Here is a 26,059-nt window from a genome sequence, read left to right as displayed (position 1 = left end):
TGTTGGATCCAGAATAAGTTTCTCCATTAATGTTTATCATATGCAGAGTGAGTGACATTACCTGCCTGTCTTTATAGTCTGCTTCATCTTTTTTTTATAAGCTCACAATCTTACTGGAAAACAATGAGATTTTCACTAGTGATATGCATTATATTTTAGTGTTCGTAAATACGAAGCACTCCTTAGTAAAGCATTAGATGCTGTGTATATTCTCACGTGTACTACCTTTTCTTTCTTTTCTCTTTGCTCTCTCTCCCCCCATCACCAGGAGGCTGTTCATAAGCCTGTTCTTATTGTTATAGAGAGGGGCTGGTAAACTGCCCTCAAAACAAATGCTAAACCACTACTTGCCTGGTTGTTAGCAGATGGTAATGTATTTAAAGGTTGATTGGCTTCCTCTCACCTCTTCTGCCTTATCCTAACTCCTTCTAGAAAGAAACAATTAGCTCTGCCCTGTAGCCAGGGTTAACTGGATCCCAGGGGCAGAACAAAGTAGCTGTGGCTTCAGTTTTTTGCCATCACAAAGAAGTGTGCTAAACCTTGCCCAGCGGCCCTCCATTCCCTCAAGGGTAGTTCACCATATACTGTTTTCTTCTAACTTTATTAATCTGGTAATACAGAATGTTGTCACAGTGAAAGGTTTTGGGAGTTATATTTCCCGATATTTTATGTGGAAGGTACCCCTGTAATGGTTTTTATCAGTCTGTTTTGCAGACTGAGTGGCATTTGGCACAAGGAAGTATGGGATATCGACATCGATATGTACGTCTTTGTGTGTGCACCTGAAGGCATCTTTCTGTTGTTTGCGTGCTTGGATTTGCTGTTCTTTGTATTTTTTGTAGTTCCAGTCTGGCCCATCTCAGAGGATGGTCGAGTTGCAGAATCCCACAGGCTTGTGTTTTAGCAGGCGTAGCTTTGCGGAACATAAAAGGACGATGTTGTTGTACCCAGCTGCTGTTCCTGCTGTCGGTTTGCCAGTTCCAGGATGACTTCCTTGGCCTCCTGCATTCCCTGCAACCCCCAACCCGGTTTGCTTATTTGTGTCTGTAAAGAACATGAGAAAGAGCTGTTCTTACATATGCTGGTGTGCTGGGGGCTGTTGTCCTGCTCGACCCTTTGCACTGCTTCCCAAGGACGGATGCTCTGCATGTTTTCGTTCCCACCCTTTGTATAACAAATCATAACTGCAACCCTCTGTGGTCATTAAAAAAATATCCACTATCTCCTGGGGCTAGCATGGTCATGGAGCACCGCTTTTTGTAAACGCTGACATGGCTGAATGATGTACCATGTGTTTCTCCCAGCCATCCTCCATTGTCTAGCCCAACTCAGCAGGTACCGCTTGCAGCTGGGAGAGTAAAGAGAAGCTTTGGGGCTGCTCTGGAATAAATTTAACTGGGGTCCAGCCCAGGCCTCAAGGTTCCCTTCAGCTGCCACTAAACCTGTAGCGAGATAGCTTAAGCGTTCTACTGCAGTGTAGAATGGTTTGGGTTGGAAGGGACCGTAAAAATCCTCTAGTTCCAACCCCCCTGCCATGGGCAGGGACACGTCCCACTAGACCAGGTTGCTCAAAGCCTCATCCAGCCTGGCCTTGAACACTTCCAGCATCCTCTTCTGTAAAAAAATAGGTGGGGAGACCTTCTCTTACCTGACCCGAAGAAGAGTCCCGGTGTCTGTGGTGTGGCCGAACACTGTCACAGCAACTGAGGACGCTAAAGGGGACATTGCAAGGTGCACAGCTAGGCTAGTCCATTCCTCAGATGACTTCTGTAGGCAAGGAAGTCTTGAAAGCCTGAGGTCTACAAGACTCTTTAAGCTTAGCTACTTAACAGTTCAATGACTGAGGGTTTTTTTTTGTGATTACTAAGTCAGAATATATGTGAGTTCTTGTGGCATCATCTTAAATCAGAGCTTGCCAGTAACAAAGTCTTGCCAACCTTCTATCTCAAAGGGAGAAAGTTTTCATCTCACTGATTTCTATAACCTGTAATGTACCCCCCTCCAAGTTATTGTTTCCTACCACGAGATGAGTGGAAATTTTAAATTCCTGTAATGTACAGCTTCTCTGAGTCATCTCTAAGGTTGTTGGGATCACTGTGGGATGTCTGCTGAGTGCATCATTTAGAGGACAGTTTGAAGTTTTAAGAATTGAACTGAGAGAGACACTTCAAATGTGTCAATATCCAAGCAGAAAATGCAAGGCATACCTCCTGGGGTAATCCTCATCAAAGATGACATTGCTTTTGTTTAATCCATTCTGTTTCTGCACTTGCACCAATGACACTGCTTTGATGTTGGTAATGGCACTAACTATGTGTGACTTTTTAGGAGAGTGGTACTGTCTTGCATGAGCTGATCACAGCCAGCTGCTAAATGATGTTGCAAAAAAGGGGTACGGCTCTGCTCTTTCTAGGTGTTGTCTTCTGTTCCATAATCCAAGACAAAAAAGTCTTATTGCTTTTGGATATTTTTTGTTTGTTTCTTAGCTATAAAGGATGCTGTTAGAACTCTTGCTCACTGTGCTTTATTACTGATAAGTAAAAGGTGTTAAAAAACATACTCCTTTGACTGCCACACAATCAACATGAGCATATGATGTGATGCGTGTGGACTGATGTCAAGGAGAATAAATACTTGCCCAACATTTTGTGATCCTATCTTTCAGCTTGTAGGATGGAGAGAAGAAATGCCTGCTGGCCCTTCCTCTTACCAGTCCTTTATAACGACATGTTGTCTGTCATCATTTTGAGGGCTTTTGTAAACTTTTCCCCAAAGTCTTAGGAAAACTGAGTGGGCTAAACACGTATTACTGACATGCCTTTAGGAGAGGAATGAGTTCAGCAGAGTTAACACGCATGGAGCAACATCAGCATAAGAATAACAGAAAAGCTAAAATAATTGTTTATCTCGGTGTTCAGTGTGGGAGAACCTGGGGAGGTTCTTGTACGGGACCATTGCTTCCTGCAGTATTAGTCTAAGCTGTCTCAAATCGGAGTGTCAGTAGAAGTAGGTTTAGAATAAATCAATAAAATGAATAGTAACAAATCACCAGGATCAGATGTTACTCCCCAAAGACTTCTAAAGGAACTCGGATATGAAATTGCTGAACTCCTTAACAGTGGTGTGTAATCTATCATATAAATCAGCTTCAGTGGCAGAGGAAGGCGGAAAATGTGATGCCAATTAAAAGAAATGGTTCTATTTGGTGAGCGTCTAAGCAATAAGGCTGTCATTTTACCAATACATTATTCCAGCAGAAAATGGTGCTGTAGTCAAAAGCAGCAGCTTGGCCTTCCCCAGCCACTCATTCCTGCTGCTGCCCTGGTTCCTCTGAGCCTCTACAGCCTGTCGCCTCTGTCAGCAGAGCTGAGTAGGGAGCTGGTCCTGGTTGGTACTAGCCAAGGAAATACTGAATTATTAGTTTTAAGACAGATCAGTTTCCTGATCCACCTGTCTGTCAGTGGCACAAAGTTTGCCCCTGACTCAGGGAGAGGGTGGCAGGGAGTGGGAGATGCGCAGGAGAGAAGGACCGGTGCCTTTAGCAGCTGAACTTGGCTTGCACGAGTTTGATTAGATGCAAAACAGCAGAAAGTTGTGACTTTATGCTGGGAAATCGGGTGGCGATACAGTAAAAGTAGAAGGAAGAAATGCATGCAGAGATATTGTACTGAGGGAAGGGAAACGTTTGGGTTTTTTTCAGTGAGAAGTGAGATCTTGTGTATCCTGTAGAGCTGTTAAAGATTTGAAGGACTATGAAGGTATATATGGTCTGGTCTGCCTATATCTTATATTTGTATTTCCTGAATGCTTTTGATAAAGTCCCTTGCCAAAACTCCTTAAAGAAAGTTAAAAGATCCTCTTGATAAGGGAGAAGATGCTTTTCAGGACTGATGATGACTTAAAAGAGAGAAAATGAAACATAAGAGTAAATTGTCAGTGTTTAAAATGGAGCGAAGTCTCCATTGAAGACTGGGTGCTGCTGAGTGTGGGATGAAAACTGACGTAATAGAATGTGCTGGTAAGATTAAATGATAGAGGAACTCATGATAAATGAAGCCGTGGTTTCACCTTTGGTGGCCATGCAAGATTATGTTCTTGTACAATCTGTTACTCCCACCCCTCACTGCCTGTTTGAGCTGCCGCGTCGTCCTGTCATCGTACTGACAAACTTTGCGTAGGTGTCTCCGCAAGGTGAGTTAGATGAGGAAGCTGATACGACTCAGAAATAGCCTCATGAAAGTAGTAAGAATGGGGCGGTGTAGGACGGGGGAAATGAATTGGGAGTGTGCCCCCTCAAACCAGCCCCGTGGCTGAAGGAAGATGAAAGGAATAAAAGTCTGTGTGACTGCATGATAAAATTGCAGATGAGACCCAAGTTTGAAAAATGCAAAGTAATGAATTTTCAGACATGGAGAAAAGGAAATCCTTATTATACATATTCAGCAGAGGTGCTGAATTGGCTAATATCATGCAGAAAATAGGTCTTTGGAGATAGTGTGGATGGTTCTTGGAAATTTTTGATCAGTATGGATCAAAAAGGCAATGGGATTTGGGACAATTAGGAAAGAAGACAAGCAAGAACCATAGTTATAACATTGTATAATTATGTAATATGGTATGTATATGGTTCCTTCTTCTCCACCAGCTCAGAAAGGTTGTAAATGAACTAAAAAAAGCATGAAAAGAGCAGCAAGGGCAGTTAGAAGTACAGATTAAATACATCTAAGAGTAAATGGTCTAGGTCTGGTCAGCACAGAAAAGCAATTTCTGCGAAGGAGGCACATGGTGCAGTCTGCAAGACTACGAATTGTGTGGGAAAGGTGAGTATGGGAAGATTATTCATTGCTTCTCATAATGCAGGAAGTGTTTTGTAACACAGTGAGATTATTTGGTTTATAAATAATAAAGAGACTTTTTTTTTTTTTTTAAAATGATGCACAGCTTAACTGTGAAACTCATTGTTGTGAGGATTTTGTAGAAGCCAAAGTTTGGAAGAGTTTAAAAACAAATTAGGCAAAATCCTGGCAAAATTCTGAGTGCGGTGACATCAGTACAACTTGCAGTTTGGAAAGTCTCCATTGTCAGCTGCTGGAACCTAGGAGGGCGTGTCAGAGAAAGGTAACTCTGTATTTGTCTTTTTCTTAGTTTTTTTTTCTTCCCCTGGGCATCCTCTGTTGGCCCCTGTCAAAGACCTGGTTCTGTTTTATGGGGATCTTTGTTCTGTCCCTGTACATTGCATGCCACACATTGCAGTTTGGAAGCGGTTAATCAGAATCTAAGGTTATAGTCACAGAATCACAGAATGGTTCAGGTTAGAAGGGACCTTAAAGATCATCTAGTTCCAACCCCCCTGCCATGGGCAGGGACACCTCCCACTAGACCAGGCTGCTCAAAGCCCCATCCAGCCTGGCCTTGAACACTTCCAGGCATGGGGCATCGACAGCTTCCCTGGGCGACCTGTTCCAGTGCCTCACCACCCTCATAGTAAGGAATTTCTTCCTCATATCCAATCTAAATCTGCCCTCTGTCAGTTTGAGGCTGTTATCGGGTGTCCTATCATAACGCTCCCTGATAAAGAGTCCCTCCCCATCCTTCCTGTAGGCCCCCTTTAGGTACTGAAAGGCCACTATAAGGTCTGCCTGGAGCCTTCTCTTCTCCAGGCTGAACAACCCCAACTCTCTCAGCCTTTCCTCACAGCATAGGTGCTCCAGCCTATTATGATATTACCTATCATAATAAGGTACTAGTTCCTTCAGTTGGACAACTGAGCGAGTTATCAGCTCCTCTGGCACTAGAGAGTGAACAGTTTTCTGCTGAATGGCTGTGCAAATGGTGTGGTGGGACCTGGAGCTGGGATGAGAGAGGCAGGAGCCCTGGGGATAGCATGAGGTTGGGACCAACTGCTGCTGGCAGTGACACTGGCTTCTGCTCAAATGGGAAGATCTGACATCCTCCAGTTGTCCTCCTGTTCATTGCCAAGTAGATCTAAGTATCTTAGTAGGAAACTTCTTTTTTTTCCCCTTTGGTAGGATTATTTTCTGTCACATTATTGGGCTGAATCAGCTTGCAGAAGGAGTGCCACGTCTGGGATTCACTACAGACAGCGTGTCACTCGCTGTGGTGCCTAAGCTAATAGGAAATGCCGGCGAGGGAAACATGTCTAAGATACTGTCTCCTGGCAGGCGCTCAGGCAGTTATTTCTGGGAAATGAGGACACTGAGCCTGAAAAAAGTTCTGCTCTTGGGCACTGAAGCTTATTTAGGGCAAACTTTCAGAAAGGCAGAGTCCTGGGATGCTTCTCCTGGGTTGTTTCACTGTTATGTCCAATGGCTGGGAAACTAGAGGCAGCATGGGGAATGATGAGCGTCCTTAATGATCAGGACTCTCTCTGTAGATATTGATGGTATTTTTTCAGTTCATCACCACAAATACTTAGCATAGTAGACCCTTTCAAGAAGGGGAAGGAACCAAGGTAGTCATCAGACAAACACGTGGTTTCAGTGTGCCCAGGAGCACCTGGGCACCTTTGGGCACCTCAAGCATCTAAATAAAATTTTTTGTACCCTGTGCAAGAATAGCTTGGGATGATGGCAGGGCCCCAAGCGTTTCATGTGTTTTGTGTTTGAGTAAAATTTGCAAAAGAAGAAGCTACCCACTGTATATGATTAGTCAATTCTGTCATAGTATTCTTAGTTCTTCAGTCTTTTCTCTATAATTCTGTTGTTCATTATAGCTAGTTGTCACCTTTTACTATGTGAGAAGGTGATAAGGAGCCGTCATGAAAGCCTAGTGTGAAACCATTTACTATGACGATGCACGCTGTAGACAATATGAAGGGTTTTGATGATCTTAGTGTTTTAAGCAGAAAGGAACTGTGAAGTGCAGGTCTAGCAGGAGAACTTTTTTAGGGGTGAAGTTTCATAATTTTCTTTAGACAGTGAAAGAGGCTTTTTTTTTCCTTTTTTTTCTTAGCTGTAAAAGGCAGAATGTGTTCATTTGTTGTACTGCAAAACAGACTTGGGTGATACAAACATTTTGATGAGGTACCTGGGAGACAAGTTGTTTGGACGCTGGGAATTTGGTAAGGTTTCTGGAAAGCCAGTGTGTCCCTAAAGAATTTTAATTTGTTATTTGTAAAATCACTTTCACCCTAATGACATTGGAGCTCTAGGCAATATGAATTATGAAACCGACGGAGTAAGTGTTTGAAATCTATGAAAGGATATATGGTCATATATATCTCTAAATTAACAGATGCATTAAGGAGCTGAGATTATAAAGAGACATGTTGGTATATTTGAGAAATATTTCTGTAGAACTTTTTTCGGAATAGTGCTTTTGATAACTGGTGATTGTCTGGTGGTGTTAGGCCAAGAAGTGAGTGTGGAGTGTGGAAGGGATAAAAAAATACTTGCAAGGTTTTATTTTATAAAAATGCTTGTATTTTAGTGATAAAAAGAATAGTAGAGGTTGCCTCTTAGTTTCTGCCTTAGTCTGAGTCCTTTTCTAATCACTTGAGCATGGCTGGTCAGCGTCACATCTAGCACAAATACCTAGTGTTCCCCGGTCGGGAGGCTGGGACTGAGGGCTATGAAGGCAAAAAGGAAAACTGAGTCACTGCACAGTGCTGATGCCAACGAGATCTCTTGACAGGGGAGATGTCATCTTAGAAGTATGCCAACCACTTGGGCTGATTCCGTGTCTGGCTTAAACGCTACAAAGGAGGTTGGGTCAATTCCACGGCTGCAGGTGTGGAGATGAAGCAGGACAGATCCCTTCTGTTGCAACTAATGTCATACTGGCTCTAGTGAGCCGTACGAACGTCAAAGGCAAAAGCAGTCAATATTGGCTTAGCAAAAAGTCATAGGTTCTGAAATGAGTCTAAACTATGGTAACTCTTAGTGACTTCTGCCTACTGGAGATCCGTTCCCCTGCAGCAGTGGTGGGATCAAACCACCGAATGTGAAACCCATGAAGGGAGAGGACAGCCCCTACTCTGAAGGTGACACAACTTTCTGGATCCTCTCAGCTCCCAGATACAGCCCTGCCTTTATGTTTTCCTGGAATGTGGCTCATTAAAGCTGACTAATTATAAACCACATACAGTTATCTCAAAGCTGCTGTTTCTAGTAGAGGAAAAGTGAGACCTGATCTGTAAGAGAGTAGCTTCAGAGGAATAGCAACAGATGGTGTGTGGGTTGGCAGGTCATTTAACTGTGAGAGCAGGAACTGGAAATGCAAAACTGAAATATCAGTGTTGCTGCTTCTTATGAAGTGTCTGCATGTCCTGTTCCTGCAGCAGGAGCCACAAACTGTGCAGTCCTGCAGGAACCCCAACCATCAGGCCCTTCACTGCAGGTCTGCCATCTTTCCTGGGTATTCACTCGATCTTACCGCTTCGTGTTGTTCTCCTTTCCTTCCTTCTTAAGGCTTTTTACTATTAACCCCTGACCGGCAGACCATTGGAAAACTGGACGTTGTCTTCAGTACTCTCTTTTTGTGTTCCTCTTCCACAACACAGAGATTGACCACTTGCTGACATACGTCAGGGTGTTTGTCCATTAATGACTCTGTGTTGCTAGTAGCATTAGTGAGATGGCTGTTAAGTCGAAAGCTTGTTCTCAGAATACAGCAGAGCACTCCTGCCTGAGCGCTGATTCCGTAACGTTATAAAACTCGGATATGGTGCTCTGAAAGATTTTTTTTTTAAAGACGCTTTCATGGGGTGGGGGAGTTTTTATGTAAGAATGCTGAAAACATGAAACTGTATCTTGACGTACTTGCTGCATCTTTGAGTCCAAGAATACAGTTCACGCACTGTCTTCAGGGTTTGAATTCCAGTGTTTCCAGTGCTGGAAGTTGCTATAGAATACAATGATTTTTTTGTGAGATTAACATTTTCTGAGGAATATAAAGAGCGTGTTCATTCCCCGCCCACAGGGTGGAAGGATGGATTCACTGAAGACCTGTGCTTTGAGGTTGTGTATTAAGAATCTGAAAGAAATCTGTTCTTCAAAGCTGCTTTTTTCCCCTTGTGAACTAAATTTACTCTCATGCTGTTAATTCCTCCTTCCCCCGCAATCCTTCTTAACGTGCCCCGAGTTCAAATGGTTTCATGGTATTATGGAAGTAGCGGCCTCAGTCTTTTTGTGAGCAGGAGCGGGGCTGGTTTTGGCTATAGCCAAACTACAATTATCGTTACTTTACTAAGCTCCCTGTCATGTTGCCCGTTACTACCGTTAGGTGATACTTACTTGTACAGTGTGCTGATGCAGTTGTTTTCTTTCCCACCTAACCATTTTCTGTAAATCCCTGTGCTCAGAGGACGCCCAGGGAAACGAAGAGCAAAAAGCCACAGCCTGAGACTTCTTTGTGAGCCATTAATTTGCAACAGATTTCTGCTTTTTGCCCCTACGCGTAGTGCCTGATGAGGTTTTCTGCGGGCTCTTAAGACCTCCCTTAACAGCTGCCAACCCTGAGCTGCATTACAGCGCCCAACGCCTCTGCTTGCTGTGTGGAATAAACGCACTTGCTTGAGAAACCCGTCTGTGGCAGCGGCAAACTGGTGCCAGCACACTCCGAGTTATCCAGTGCAACAGAGTTTGGCTCTCGCCTTGCCCTAACGCTGGCTGCTGCCTTTTCTATCGTGTCCAAGGAAAAAAGAGGGGAACGAGCAGCTGTGGCTGCAGCTACCGACGTCCAGATTTGCTGTGTGCTGGGTGAGGCTGGCAGGGGATTCTGCTGTGGTCTGTGTTATCTTGGTAGGTTTTGATTTTAGTGGGCAAGTCAGAAAATGGGCTGTTGGATGCAGAAATAGATGCTTTTAGTAGGAATACTTTTGTGAGAGCGGAGGGGCCTGTCTGGAAGGGAGATAATGGAGCAGAATGCACTTGGCATAAATTCAGAAGCTTTGTGCATTAACTGCAATTGGTAAGCTCATAATGCAGGCTTTAAATTGCTGTCGCTTTTTTAGAAGGAAAGGCTTGATCCAGTTTGGTGTCAGTTGGGGTATATAGCACCTTTTAGGAGAGTCTATGTGGTTGGCATTGGAGACAATCCTGCCTTTTTTCTTTTTTTTTTTTTAAAGTCAATTTTGATCCTTTCACAGATTGAAATAGGAGTGGAATTACAGCACTTTGACAGCCAAAGGTTTCTCGTGAGATGTCAGTTACTCTCACTGACTGTAGCTGGCTCTGACAGAAAGAGCTTTTTGGAATAGCATCAGTTACTGCAATAAAGTAAATTGCTTGTCCCATCTTTTAGACAAGGTGAAAAATGCCGATGTGAGTTGTAGCCGTGGCAGCAGCTCACATCGCCGTCTCCCGAGCCAGGCTGAGATCATGAGATGACTTAGTCTCAGTTCAGAAACGCTTGTGAGATCTTTCCGAAACCAAATCAGTACTCTCTCTCTGAAGTGAAAATGTAGCGGCTTGTTTTCAAGGACACCAAGGGCAAAAAACTTGGGCGGTGGGAGGACGGGGAAAATAGATCAATGTAAATAAAGTGGCAGCATTGATGGATCTAATTTTGATGGAAGCTAATAATAAAAAAAACTTAGGCTTTCTTGTGACAACATTTGGGATGAATTGTGATTTTATTCCTTTGCTTGAACTTGAGTTTTGATAAATTGCCAGAAATCAGGGATGTAATCATGGAGAACTCATGCTGTCTGACCCGGGACGGCTAGAGGCCTTTATACCTCACCTTCTCTTGCTTTTCAATTTCTCTCCTGCCCCTGCATCCCCCTCCTGCCATTATCCCTCCTCCTCCTCCTCCTGCCCACAAGGCTCTACCAATTCCCCACACAGCCTTTCTTTAACCCTCTTTCACCCCTGTTTCTTAGGATTTAGGGCTGGTTGGCGTCTCTCTTGGAACCACTGCAGCTCAAAACAGAAAGCGAGATACTGGTTTTGTTCTTTCCCAGTCGTTATTTGAGGGCCCCGGCATCAACACAATAATGAAGCCCTTGTTGGGTTTCATTCCTCGCCCCGACAGGAGCCTTGTCTGTGGGATTTTGTTTGTTGTTACTGTTAGTACATCACAGGGGATGCACAGCCACAAGCTGGAAGCAGCAAGCAAACAAACAACAGTGAAAAACAGCCACAAACAAATAGCATTTGTCAGATCCCTGTTGTCAAGGGGGTTTAATTCAAATTCTTAAAGCAGCAGCGAGCAATGTTTTGCATGCCCCAAACCACAGAAACCACCAATAAGGGGCAAATGCAAACATTTAGCCTATGAAGGTGACTACGGCTTCTCCTCGTACAGTTGCATTGCTGTCTGCGGAGATGACTCTGTAATGGATGGCTGGAAAATTGCCATCCCAGTGCATGCCAGCAAGCAGCAGCAGGGAGGCAACAACTGGATGATTGAGAAATTCATCACACACGCACACACACACGCACCTGCCCTGCATCCCGGCAGGTGAAACGCCTCCTCACCTCCACCTTCACCTACATGGGGACGAACAAAGCGGGGCAGCTGAGGATGGGCAAACAGATGCAGACTTCTGGCCCGCTCCAGCCCAGCCTGGCTGTGAGGAGGCAGCCCTGGCCGCGCTGGGGGCTCCTGGCTGTCCTCTCTCTCCCGACCCAGAGAAAGAGTGTCCCCCCACAGGGCCTGGGAAGCAAAGGGACTCTGTCTGCTCCCTTCTTGCTCTCCTTGTGACAGCAGTGCAGGGCTCTTGGACCACATGCAGCTTGCAAACGCTTTGAAGATGGTGTCAGTGCCGGGGCTGTGTGCTCTGCCCAGCAGGGCTGATCGGTGGGCAGGGAGCCCTTCCCCAGGACAGTGTGAGATCCTGGGGAGCCATTGCCACCATGGCACCCCCCTGTCCGTTGGCCCCCTGAGCCTTCCTGTGGGCAGAAGCCCCAAAGCACACGCATGGAGATTTTGGGATGTGGGTCCTCAGGCAGGAGCCCTGGGCCCGTTGGCCAAGGTAAGTCTAAACCTGTAGGCAGAGGAGGGTCTCTGACAACTGAAGCTGGGCTTCTCCCATATGTTCTCCAGACCTTCAGTACTCTCCCAAATGTTTCTCTTCCATTGCAAAGCAGCAAGAAAGTGTTTTCCTGAGGTCTATCCCAGTGTGGTGTTGCTGGGTTGAGGCAAATTTTGTTAGTCTCCAGTGTGATGGCCCACCTCTCTAGGCAAAAGCTTTGGCACATCTTAGGGGTTGCTTATGGAGCTTATGTAAATATTTTGAACAGTTTTTTTCTTTGATGTGTGCATACAGATTCTGTTAGTATTAATGAGAATCTGATCATACTTGGGTGAGGGTTTTGACATGCTTAGGCCATTTGATTTAACAGCTTGGCTTAAAGGACAGGAAATTTGTTCAGCGAATCAAGGTTAGTAAGATGCAATTTGGGAAGTTACAACTATATTCTTGATTACAAAGAAGGATAAATCTTTAATAACAATTTTCTAAAAGCATCTGAAGAACACAAAAATGCCATCAGCTTTGCAGGAAACTGCTGTATTGGGTTTTCTTGACAAATGGAGAGAATTCAGATCCTCCTAGAGGGTACGGTCATGTAGGTCTGGGATGAGGGTGTTTACAGCAAAGGGTAAACTTGCCCAAAGCAAGTTGCACTTGCCCAAAGTGCTGTAATTTGTAGCATTAGCAGAAGGCCCAGCTCCTCTTCTGAACCCCTGTGACTTAGGGGAGTCTTGGGTATGGATCAGGGCAGAGAGACCAGGAAAGTCTGTCATTAAACAATATACAAGCTTAGTTGAGGTCAATGTTTGTCAGGATTTGTGTTCCCTACTGCAAAGAATGGCAGTTCTGTATGATCAGGTTCCAAACGGAACAAAAAAAAAAGGCAGCTTTTATATTTATCTTCAAATAATTAGATGTTAATAGTTTCTGGATACTCTCGTTTCCAATGAGAAGTGAATGCACCACTTCCCCTGCAAATCTGTGAATCTAGAGATTCACAACGTTTGGCTTGACTGTTCATGATTTATTTACTTTTTAAAATTCAGACATAGGCATGTGTGTGATGATTTATTCCTCCTTGTAATTGGATACAGTGATTAAATGAGCTTGCATATTATACTTCATTGTCCTTCTGGGATGTGGACAGCCATGTCTTTAAAACAGCAGCTCCTAATGGAATTGATTCTAGCTCCTGTATATTTACTGTAATCGGTGATGTGTTTCTAAAAACTGATTTGGAAAATTGCTTTTAAATATATGTTCTTGTGTAGGAAGTATTTAGCTAGCTGAAGAGTTGTATGTAATCCTCCGAGTCTTCCCTTAAGAGGAAGCCTCGCTACCTTCTCTGGCAGGCACTCTTTAGTAACAATAAATACATGCTCACTATTTGGTAACCTGAAAGAAGCTATAGGTAGTGTTACACCCATCAGAACTGTCTGCCGGTCTGCAGCCGTGGACAAGTGATTGCAGTCTGTTTAAGGAGACTGTCATCATGTAATTGATGATTTTCCATAGACTAGCCACGGATGATATAGAAAGGATGCTGGTGCTTAGTAAGAAAAGAAAAATAATTACAAATGGGTTTTTATAATTTGCCTTAACGACAAACTGAATAACAAATTAATGAAAAAAACCCCTTATTTGCAGAAACAAATGCGGGAAGACAACGAGTTATCATTTTACATATATACAGTCATTCAGAAGCCACAGTGTCTGTGACTGGTGCTATGCAAAGTAAGAGACAGTCCCCAGACCCTGGGAATTTACAGGGTCCACTAAGAGAAGACCCAGCAACCCGGTGCAGCAGAGGGATGGGAACAGCAGCAATAGGAAGCCTTGTTAGAGAAACTGGCTATGGGCGCAGTTCGCAGAATTTTAAATAAGGAGGCTATCTCAGTGATGCTAGTAGTCCAGGTGTTTGAGATTCTATCTTTTAATCAAAAAACCCGCAGTCCTCCTAGCAGTAGCTTGAGGCACAATCACTTCATCTCTTCTAGCTGAGTTATTTTATGTCTACAAACATGGCTGTGCTTACATGGCAGCCCTTACTTCAGTGGAACAATAATTTGGCTCTCTCTTGCTTCTGCAGATGCGCTTGCTCTCATTACTTAGAGGAACATAGTGTCTTTAAAAACTTGATGCCCTGTCTCGAATCCGGTTGAAATTTGTCAACAGATTCAAAAGCTACAGGGGTAAGGGAGAGCAAGACTGACAGACAGTTGGACAGACAGTTTCAGCCGCAAAAGCCTTTTCCCTTTAGGGAACAAGAAAGAAAAATAAATGCTGAAGGGAAGTACTGTTAGCCTATTTGATTTGAAAAAGGTTGGGAAATGCGGTAGGGAAAGGTGATTTGCAGTGGGATCACCATCTGAGTCTCACATTTGGTGGATTTGGCCTCACTGGCAGGAGGTCAAATGCACCAGTATCATCTACATGGGACCGTGGAGCGATGAGCAGAAGGGGAGTGAGGACACTGGGTTAGTACTCTCAACTTTGGCAGGTCCCTCCCACCTCCGCTGAGCTCGTGTCTGCCTCCCTTTCTCTGTAAACTGGAAAAATAAAGCAGGCTTTATAAAAAACGTGCTGGGACTTGCGGCCAAAAAGAGCTATAGAAATGAAAGATGGCATCAAGCACTGGTCAGGGCCAGATGTTGTTATGTGTAGTGGTGGAACATGGTTATGGAGCAGATGAGCCAAGAGGCCTAGTTTATTACAGTATCCTGTTACTGCAGTTCACAATTTTTACCTTTATCCGGAGCACTGCGTTGGGTTCATGTATGCTTTTGCAGAAAGGTACGGTTTACATCTTGGCCAAGGAGATTCCTCTGTGCCCTGTGGAAGTCCAAGGAGCAGCTGGCAGTGTTGATGAAGGGGTAAAAACTGAACAAACAATTTCTACAAGGTACAGAATGCATCTCTTGATTAGATGCTTTCCAGTTTGTGCATGAAAGATACGGTATCTCATACGACTTGGAAAAGAAAAATACAAAAGAAGAAAGCTGGGCTATACCAGTCCAAAGTTATACCTATCCGACAGTTGTATTCTGGCTGTATTTTATGTGACTAAATCAATAAATAGCACTAAAAATCTGAAATAATGGCAAAAGTGAACATACACCTTTATAAAATTACCCCACTGGGCTTTCATCCAGTAATTGCTTAATATTCCTGCTTTGTTTAACTGAAATAAGCAAGGCCATCAAATAAAATCTCTGAGTAATTATGGTACAGCTGAATCGAGCTAATGCTGAGCTCTCCGATGAATGAAAATAGTTTGAAAATTATCAAAATAAAGGCGTTCTTTCTCAAAAGTGTAACGTTGAACTACTGTCTATTGCAAGCAGCCAAATGTCCTTGCACAAGAGCACGGTTCTGCTGCCACAGGGAATTATGCCGGTGCAGGTATTTTAATACTCACAAGCAGCTGAACTCCAGATACTGTCTGTTCCTCGTGTCTTACCCCTGTATGATCTTTAAGCCGTGCAAGCAAGAGCCTTTGTCATTTCTTTCATTCTGCTGTCAGTGCGGCGTTGTACTGACAAACCCGATAGTTTGAAGTTGTTAGATGTTCTTAATACAGACACAGACTAGGCACAAGGCATTTTTTTGATTGCTGTCTTCCATTAAGATGTAATAATAAGGAGAAAAGCTGTCTTTAATTACACGTTAGCCTGTCATTGGAAGGATTTGGGTGTCTCAGTATAGCAAGTACAATTCCAGGTTCGTAATTTAAGGGCATATATCATGTAAATAAGTCTACAATTAATGTAACGTTGTGTTTTAACATCACCATTATGAAACTCATCAGGTTTTTTTGGAACCCGTTCACCACATGGGGAGGCAAAATGCAGCTGCCTTATGAGTGCTCTGATGCTCGTTTTTCTGGTTTTATGCTGTGAAGCTGCGCTTCGCTGCCCAGGGAGCAGGGAGGAAGGCAGGTGTGAGAAATGCAAGTTGTAAGTATGGCCCTCTTTGGTTTTAGGGGTTTTTTTTGGGTGCCACGTGTCCCTCCTGCCACCTGCCTCCCAGTACAAGGAGGTCTCCGCTGTGGGTTGTAGGTGTTTAGATATTGCTTAAGTTATTTCAGAGGTATCATCAGAGCAGTCTGTGCCCATCAGCCTGAACTATTGTGTACCCTGGGGCAAAATGCTGGAAGAGGCATCCTTCAGCACTGCAGTGAGATTGCAGTATGCTAATGGCTGTCTCCTGTGGCGTTTGCAAGATTCCCTCCAGTATTCCCTCCTCCTCCTCGCCCCCCCTCCCAGCAGAGCCTGTAACACATCGCAGCCATGCAGCACTTTTGCTGGGCCTTTTATCTCCAAATGTCAAAAGATGTTGGCAAGTGAGTCCCCGCTCTTGAGGTGACATGACAGTGGGCCGCAGCTGCTGGACCCTAACCTAGTCTGCCCAACCCAATACACCAAAACTGTCCCACCACTTGACCCCAGTGCCCTGCTGATTCACGTGCTGGAAGGAGTCAGTGCGTTAGTCTAGTGGATGTTATTGCCATCTTTTGCATAGATTTGGACCAAATCCAGCCTTTCTTCCTCAGATGAAAATGCCATCATTCGCTTTGTAGGCAGTTCTGCTGAACCTACGGAAGCCAGGAGCATTGTGCCAGTGGAGGCTTTGTCCTGCTAGGCTTCCCTGAAGAGATGCTGTGATGTTTGCTGCACATGCTCCAGTGCCACATGTTGGGGAGCTTGCGCTGCTTAGCATACTTATGATAATTTGCCTCCCAGGGGCAAACAAGATTCTTCTTATATCTCCTTCCCTGGGCAGAAGCACAAAGAAATTTCCCCTTGGTGCTTTGTAGGGGGAAAATAATAGATCAAAGCTTCTTGGTAAACACTTTTTAAAAACACACAGTGCGGATCTGTACATTTCTGTTCCCTAAAGGGACCTATCCCTCTGGTTGGGACGGAAAGCAGTCAGCAGCAGGTGATGGGGATAACACCGCACACTGGAGTCTAGGCATTGCACCTGCCCTGCAGAGCTTTAGATGTGGCATTGCCACGTGTAGTTTGAGCTGTCCTTTATCCGTATTATGTACCAGTATGGAGTGTATTCTGGTCGCTATACTGTAGTCGTCGTAATCTGCTGGACTGGATATTGTCCAAATATAGTGGATATTGGAGCCTGCCATTAGGTACTGAAGTTAAAACTTTTCAGGCTAATAGTCTTAACTTAGTATATATTTGAAAATACTGCCAGTGAAGATTTTATATATATATATATTTTTATATATATGTATGTTATTTTGGGGTTATAAATAGAAAATTTGTGTTCCTGTTCTTAGGAATGTCACTGGAAAGTAGGCTCTTTTAAAGTATCAAGTTGAAGACCCAAAATAAAGTACTCGCAATCTTCTTTTGAAGATGTGGTGATGTTTTTATATTTATATATAATATTAGATCTAGATGTTACTGTTTCCTAGGAGTAGATTTTCCAATTCAGCCAAGAGAAAAACATGCTGAACTTGAAACTTGGTTCTTCTTCAGTGCCATAGGAGTAGCATTGGACAGCAAAGATGAAAAGAATGAGGAATTAAGTACATCTTCCTTTATATTAACTTTCTGAAAGTCGAGTGTCTAGTCTAATTTTAGAGTTCCCTTTAGACTCAAACGTGTGCTGAGCTGGTGGATCTGGGAAAAGCCTTGAGCAGCCACGAGCACCTCATAGCACCCACTTGGTAGGACTAGGCTCGCAGTGGCAGGGGGGGGACAGGCGATGCAGCCCCTTCATGTACTCTGCTGTCTGTTGCTGGAGGACATCTCTGTGAGGGCGTCCTGCTCATCTCCTCTGCCCCTTAAGGCAGCTGGATCCCGGGCAGAAGGATGAAAGGGAACCATTAAATCTTTTATCTTCCATCCTGCTGCTCCAGGCAACCCTGGCCTGGCTGGCTTATTTTAAACAATCGATGGAAAGGGAGGATGGGTTTTTCTCCTAAAGTACTTTGGAGAACAAGGAGTGTCTGCCTTCTGCGGGGAGGCTTGTGTGAGGACTTCACATGTGCGTTAAAATACCTCAGTTTGCTGTCGAGTGAAGTTTCACTGCGTGGAAAGCTTGAGTGTTTTATTTGCAATGGGCAAGGGCTTTTTTTAATAAAAAGTAGCAATGTCTTAGGGTGACTGCTATAGGCAATATTTCTAATACTTAGAAATGGCTACGGTGTAGTGGATTTGTCCAATAATTTCAAGTAAGCCTGACCATTATAGCTGCACATTAATCACCAGGGCTCCCTCCTACCTGGGGGAAAAAATAAAGAGCTTCAGGTTTCTATGTGGAAAAATTAGCACCTCGTTAAAGCTAGACAAGTTTGACATTTGCTCTCTGCCTGTGGTTTCAGGGCTTTTTGTCCCTCAAACAAAATATGAAACTGCTCCAATACATGTGATAGCAGCAACTGGAATGCAACTTTAGGAGGATCTTTGACCTTACCAGAGAGAATGTGTTTGATTCATTCTGCAGATGTTAAAATACTGCCAGAAATCTCTGGGAGATGACCTTAGGAATCATTCCTTGTTCTGATTTTTGTCCTCTAATAAAACTTCTGCTTGTACAGGTTAAAAATTTTGCCCTTGCGTATTTTCTTTTTCTAACCTAATGCTAGAAATAAATGGCTCGCTCTTTATTCCTTTGTGCATTGATTTCTCGGTGCTTCGGTGGTTAGACGACATAACTGCTATAATTGTTTTAATACATTAGCAGCAAATTATATATCGATGTTCTTTTTTCCATTGACCTTTCTTCCTCAACGTAATTTTCATTTTTTGCTTCATGCTGTGTCCATGGTGGCACAGCATTTTTAGAGGATTTGATTTTGGATTAAGGGCTAATCCTGCAAGGTCCTGGGCGCCGTTGCCATCTGCTGAATGCAGGGGAGATCTGAAACCACTCAGCATCCCCCCAGACATGAGCAATATCTTGCTAGGTCAGATAGTAATGATAGCAGTTTGCATTTTCTGTTTGTAGTCGGAGACATCCTGACATTTTTAGTAAATTGCGGTGGAATTACAGATTATTGAGAAACTCCGATCTTTGAAAAGAGTTGCCCTCAAATCGTTTTTCCGTTCCTGCAGGACAAGCAATTTTCTGATTACAGCCACCACTGGCCAGACGTACATTTGCATTGCTGAAAGCTTTCAGAGCATTGCATAGTATTACGTGAGCCAAAACATGCAAAAAAATCTACATGTAGCAGTGTCTGCCTTGAGGTGTGATTATAATTTTTCTCATTTTACAGAAAGGAGCAAGAGGGGTGACAAGAATTTATCAAGCTTAAGAGCTTTCTGCACTGAGAGGCTGAAAAAACTTGAAAATGCTCTGCCGTAGCCCTCATTTAGTTTAATTTGAACTCAGTGAGTGAATATTTAAAATAGCAAAAAATGTCTATTCCCTAAAGAGTAGTAAGTAATCAGCATCCATTTTACTCAGGCGCAGGGAGCTCATCTGTCTGTTTGCCCAGCTGTAACCCCATCTCATAGGGCTGCTTTTCCTGGTGGTTGTGAGAAATGCAAGTTTTAACTATTTCTGAGCAGTTGTGGTATTGCTAACCCCATCAGTGAATAATTTATTTTTAAAAAGTTATTTTCAGTATCTGCTTTGAAGTCATAAGGTGCCATTAGCGTTACTGAGTCCAGCCTTTCAGTCATACACAGGGAGATAAAATCCCCAAAGGATTCTGTTGGTTTTGTGGTTTTTTTCCCCAAATATGCTCTGGAGGATGAGCCTCACTAAATGTTAGAGAAGTGGCTGGTCCTGCAAGGTAGAGATGATACAGTGAGTGTAAATGAGAGCAAATTTTGAAGTTGTTGGTGATTTTTAAGTTGGGAATTCTGGCTAATACTGGTAAGTGTATTAACATAAGGGGATGCCAGGATCTGAACATATGGTCATCCCATCGTCTTTGCCGTAATCACGAATGGGAAATGGCATAGCTAAAGACTTTTAGAATTCGGTGTATGTTGTCTAAAATGCGTTTATTTCTCTCTCTGTCTTTGTCTTTCTCAAAAAATCCCCCCCAAAATTTCAAAGAGGTCTCATTACCACACAAAACTCGGCGCTTACGTTGATGTTTGAAAAATGTGTGTGTAATCCCCATCCACATTTCATGCTGCTGGAGTTCTTATACCCTGCCCACCAATAGACTATAGTCCGGTTCTAACATGCTTCACGACGAAGAAGATCTTATGATCTTCTATTTGGTACGTTTCTGAAAGATAAATTGAGCTGTAAGGACATTGAGCGATTTCCTCGGCTTGGAACGCAGAGAGTTCAGAGAGTGATATTTTTAATTCAGTACATGAGTTTTCATCCTTTTACTCAGTTTAAGTCTCTCATAGTCATAGCGAAAACCACAACTGCTGTATAGCATGAATAAGGGTTAAGGGTTGCCAAACTGACACTACAGAATTGCCGTAGGAGTAGTTTTAGCCTACAAGTTAACCACGAATTCCAGTGGCTTGTTCATTCAGGCAATCTTTCTTTTTTCCCCCTTTTTTTTTTTTTTTTTTTTTTATTTTTTCAGTCTCCCTACAGGTTTGGCCTCCTCCAGCAAATCCTTGGAGAAAGCTGAATAGCTACTTTGCATAAAGTGGAAAAAGACTTGCATTCCAGTACTTTATCTATATTTTCTTATAATCCGATTTAGTGTGGAATACAAGTCTGAAAAACCCTTAAATCTTTCTGTAATTCTTGCACAGCCATTCACAATGGATTTGTACAGTGCAAAGTGGAGACATTTGGGTTCAGAATGGTGATGAGTTTTCCTAAAAAAACCCCAGAGGAGTTATTTTTCTTTGCAGTTTAAGATTTCACTATTAGTACCCTTCCCCAACTGACAGTAGTGACATAAACAATCTGCAGATAAAGGAATGTGGAGTCTACGTGTTTATATTCCTCTCTATAGAGGAAGTTACCTTTTATAAGCCATGTAATTATAAGAAAAAGGATTTATGCATTGTATATTTAAAATCCTGTTGTCCTTCTTGTTTTGCATAGCTTTATTTTTTCTTAATATTTAAATAAGCATGTAATGAAAAGGAAAGAAGATGGAAGCAGAAATGCTATAGAGTGTATAGGATGAGTGTATAGAATAGAAACGCTATAGAACGTGTAGAATAGGATGTGGAAACTTGCTCTGTAAAGTCCGATATGAAATATGTGATTGTCGGCTCGGCAATCACAGTTTGTCACTGCAAGTGGGAGGACTTGTTTGGCCTATTTTTCGCCAGTTTTTTGTTATTGTTGTTGGTAGCTGTTGAGAAACAGCAAAAGAAAAACTATTCAGGATGTAATAGGGTGATCAGAAAACCAGGACAAACTGGAATTTGTCTTCAAGTTATCTCTTCTTGTGGGTATAAAGGGATTAATGATTTGGTGCTGGCATTAGGAATAATTATATCTGGCTTAGCTGGACAGGGTGTCTAATATTAGCAATAGCGCAATAGGTATATTCTGCATACAGTTTGAGCCATTGAACATGTTTGTAGTGTAAGTGAGTATGCAGTATTGCTTTAGCTGTGGTGGTCTAAAGACACTGGTTGGTGCACGTGCACACTAATAACCAGCGAGTGGACATACAAATTTCTAGTGGGTAGTTAGGGAGGTGTATCTGTCCGTAACACTGGAATATTCCCCCACTTCCCGTTCTTTACTCATTCTATGTGATAGCTAAACTGAAATATTTGCTTTTTAAAAACTGTCCTCAAATAATTTGATAAAAAGAACTTAACTTTTCCTCCATTTGACAAAGGCAAAATAGCATAGCATTTAGATTAAGTCTCTTTTCGGTCTATGTAACAAGCTATTAATGTGAGAGTGCTCCACTGATGCCTTGTACCACTGTGGCAGTTTAAGAAAATGCACAAGTTTAAGAAGAGCTTACAGGTGTTAGACATGACAACACCGTGAAGTGTACTGCCTGTCCTGACCTGTTAAATATGCGTCACGGACGATTTCTGGCTACAGACCTATATTTATTTCTGTCCTGAGGCTTAGTAATTGATACCCTGCCTAGAGAAGAGGGTAAAGAAGGGAGAAAAGAAACCAGTGAAAAATCAGATTTGGTGTGTAAACCCATGTGAGCTACCCATTCTGCCCTCCTGGCATTTAAAAACATGCCCTCACATTGACTTAATATTTGAAGAGTTGCCCTCTTGGAAGGAAAGGGTCTGATCTGGTTAGAGAGGTAAGTGGGCACGTGGAAAGCAGCAGGGAACTCTCTGATTTTTAAAGTATAGTGGAATATACGATGTGTTGTTTATCCAAATATATACCATTTATTGCCTTTGGGACTCAAGATGGCCCTTCATAGAATCATAGGATTGGAAGGGACCTCTGGAGATCTTCTAGTTGCCATTGGGTGTCATCACCTTATATGTGCAATACCATTGCACCTTCTCTTGTAGACATATTGCCGGGTCCTTGCTGAAAGCAAACGTTCCCTGAGTAATTCAGTGTGTCAGAACATCCCATGTCTATATACTGCACTTGCCATCCCTCAGCCACCCTGACTGTATCTTGCAGAAGGACTTTATCACAGAAAGATGGGAAGAGCGGTACCATCTGCTCCCAGCGAAGTTGGTGTCTGTGCTGCCTGGGGAAAGAGAGGGGCACACAGCCTGTGAGAAAGCTGGTGCGAATTGATTATTTAATAACAAACAAGCACAGTGCCTGCTTTTTCATTATTTTTATGCCTATGATACTCAAACACGCATTCAGTGTGGTGAGATTGCTGCCTAAGGCTGCCCGCAGAGAGCTACAAGAACAGGAGCCCATTGAACTTGTGCTGGTTCTGTTGCATGTCTTAATGAAGCTTTAAAATGCTTGAAATTGTCTTTGAAATTAAATATTCCATGGCTGCAAGCTAACTGCATACTTTGTAATAATTGCTTAGCCAAATAAAGGAAAACTGTGAGGAACAAAGAAAAATTAGATTGATGGCTAGAAGAAAATGGTTAAATAAAAAATTCATGAAGAAGAGAAATTAAAAAAAAATAGCATAGCATCACAGGCTTTTGCTCAAGGACTTCCCTTCCAAAGGGAGTTTTTCTTTTCCGACTATTGCTGTGCATTTTGTTCTCCCTGTTTGCTACAAATACTAGAAAAACTTTTTCTGTGGGAATAATGGGGATGATGGTCACAAATTTATGCAGAAACTGGGACTCGGAGTAAAAATTGGAAGCAGAGGAGTGCATTTCACTGCCATTCTGAGTGGGACTATGGTGCACTGTAAATAATTAATGACTTCACTGGAATTGCCTTTTTTTTTTTTAACTCTTAAATCAACTGTGACTAAACAGAAAAATGCCAGAAAGACTTCTGTTCATAATTATCAGCCCAACTTGTACACTCAGAGCCCTTCCTCATTCAAATTTACTGCTTAGTGGCTGCCAGGAACACAGAATGAAATGTTTGCTGTGAACAAATTCTCTCATGCTTAGCCTTTCTCTCTGTTTGCAGTTTCAGACCAGCAACTCATTATTTGTGGACATGTATTAATGTCCAGAAGTATCTGAGGAGCCTGCAATTGTTTGTTTTGAACAAATTATTTTTGAAGAGTCAGTACACCCTCAGGTTTTGTGTCCTTGCTGTGGCATGAAAAAGCATTCTGGAATGATTTTAAATTACAGTGCACTTAGGAAGAAAATACAGAAGATAGTTGCAGTGAACAGTAGGAGTTCAGGGAAATACCTGCAGGCTAGTGCAGGCATTTAAAAATACGAATATTATTGTAGAGTCTTTAGGTTATGTCTAGTAATAGATACTTAATCTATCAAAAGCACTTTCATTGCTTACTTGTTAAAGTAATTTAACAGATGAATGATGCTATTAATGGACCACATGTAGGATCCAGACTTTTTTTGTTCAGAACATTCCTCAAGGGTTTAAATTTCTAAACAAGTTCAGAGGCAATTTGAAGAGATCTAGCCTATATGCAAGCTACTGCAATCACAATTTGTGAACTCTTCTTCTTCTTAGCATTTCCTCTGCATTTAGAAGAAAAAAGAAATCACTATGTATACATATGCATGACTAAATTGGCTGAGTGATACACCTTGTTTTGATAAGGTTGTTAGAAGCCGAAGGCTGTGAATAGATAGATGTGTGATTGAGCATGCAGAGAGAGGGAGATGGACAGAGAACTTAAAACCAGTTGTAAGCTATATGAACAAACATACAATTTTAATCTTCCCTTCACTAGTTTTTTTTTTTGAGAGAGAATTGCATTAGTAATATCTGTAGCATATTTCTTGCAAAAAGTTCAGGCAAAAAAGCAAAAAACTCAAATCATCACAAACCAATCTTTCTTCCCACTCCAACACTTTGGGTGCTTGAATAATTGAAGGTAGACATCTGGAAAACTTCTAAATTGTTTTTTTAACAGCAATTGGTGTGATAAAGTCACACCATTTTGAACAATTGCAGAAGTTCATTGATAAGCATTCCTGTTTTGCTTCAGCAAGTGTCCGTGGTTACGTATTCCTGAAACTCAAATATCACCTATACACAGTAGAAAGTTGTGGAAATAATCTGTTGTTCAGTGTGTCTTTGATACACAGTTACATAGTTTGGTCAAGAACTAAAATGTGGTTGTTGACTTCAAGAACAACAGTTTCCAAATAAATGTTTGTGAAACCTCCAACTTTAATAGCTGCATTGTATCATCCAAAAGACGTGCAACAGAATGAATAGATGACCTTTCAGAGGGTGAACAAGCTGTTCACAATGTCTTTTCATTTACTGAGACAAAATATTCTTTTTATACGGAGATAATACTTTCCACCATTTTTAACAACGTTGGTGAAATATAAAGAATTTAATTGTTTTGTTTCTGAATGCGGGGGGTTTTTAGCTCTGCGTCTTCAGATCAGGACTTTTTCTAGACAAGCTGTGTTAAATGCATTGATCTAGCTAGATTTACTTTTTTTTTAAAGACAATGGAGGTATTTTGAATTCCATGCTCAGAGGGTGGGATGTCATTAGCTATCCTTCCATGTGATATCCACATGCTATCTGGCTTTGAATGATATATGGATGAATTCTTATTGCCGTCCTGCACCCCAGCTATGGGGTCAATAATTCACTGACAAGGAAGTGCAAAGCAGCTGTAACTGAAATTGGTCTAAATTATTGTGAAATTGCAGCCTTGGTGTGGAAAGCTGCTGGGATGCTCTCAGGTGCACACTCATACACAAGCACCAGCTCGGACTGGAACAGATCACAGACAAATAGTGAGAAAATCGGGATAAGGAAATCAGGGCTCAGCCTTGCCTTTGTCACGTGAGGTATGGTTCAGCCCTCAGTCTTTGCAGTTGTAAATCCGCCACTTCAATCACAAGTGGATATTTGGTACTAACTAGCAACAACTAGTTATACTGGTGAAGTATTTTTTGCTCTGCAGTATAACCAGAATTACTTCTGTTATTGTTTAGCCTCTGTCTGTGTTCCTGTTCTTATCTGATAAAGCAGGTGATGCAAACCTGTTCTCTTGTTAAAGGGAACACAATATATTTGCCAGAATTCAAGGAAATACGGTGAGCAGAAACTCCTCAAAACTTGAGGAAAACCTTACCATTTTGGAAAGAAAAAAGAAAACCAAAAAGCCAAACACAAACACTTTTATTTTGGGGTTAAAAATACCAATATAATTCTCTTGTCTGTTTGCAGAAAACTAAAGTTGTTGTTATTTGTGAACCAAATACAAATTAATTCCTAGATCACACATCATATATGAGTAACTTACTAAAATTTGAAGCAAAGTTATTTAAGAATTATAGAATAATTTCAGTTGGAAGTGATCTGTGAAGGCGTCTGGTCCAATCCCTGTTCAAAGCAGGTCTAGTAAGAACAGGATGCTCAGGGCTTTGCCCAAGCAAGCCCTGAATATACCTGATGTTGAAGATTGTAGGGTCTGTCTTGGAGGCCTGTCCCAGCGATTGACCCTCCTTGCAGGAGGAAAAAACAAAACTAAAGTCCCTTAAAGTATCTAGACAAATTTTCCCTTGTTGCAAACTCTGATGGTTGCCCCTTGTCATTTTGCTGCACTCCTCCAGGAAAAGTCTGACTTAGTCTTATCTCTACTCTGCCATTGTGTTGTTGAAGACCACCACAAGA

At 42.4% G+C, this 26,059-nt stretch overlaps 1 protein-coding gene across 2 annotated transcripts in view; it reads left to right on the top strand.

Annotated features, from left to right (window-relative positions):
• The window catches only part of RAPGEF5 (Rap guanine nucleotide exchange factor 5), a 162,570-nt gene that overhangs the window by 99,419 nt on the left and 37,092 nt on the right, over nucleotides 1-26,059 (top strand). The gene's annotated exons all lie outside the window — the stretch shown is intronic.

This window comes from Chroicocephalus ridibundus, chromosome 2, assembly GCF_963924245.1.
Source record: "Chroicocephalus ridibundus chromosome 2, bChrRid1.1, whole genome shotgun sequence".
Classification (NCBI taxonomy): Eukaryota; Metazoa; Chordata; class Aves; order Charadriiformes; family Laridae; genus Chroicocephalus; species Chroicocephalus ridibundus.
The sequence above is the reverse complement of the archived record's forward strand: the minus strand, read 5'-3'. Positions and strand labels throughout refer to the sequence as shown.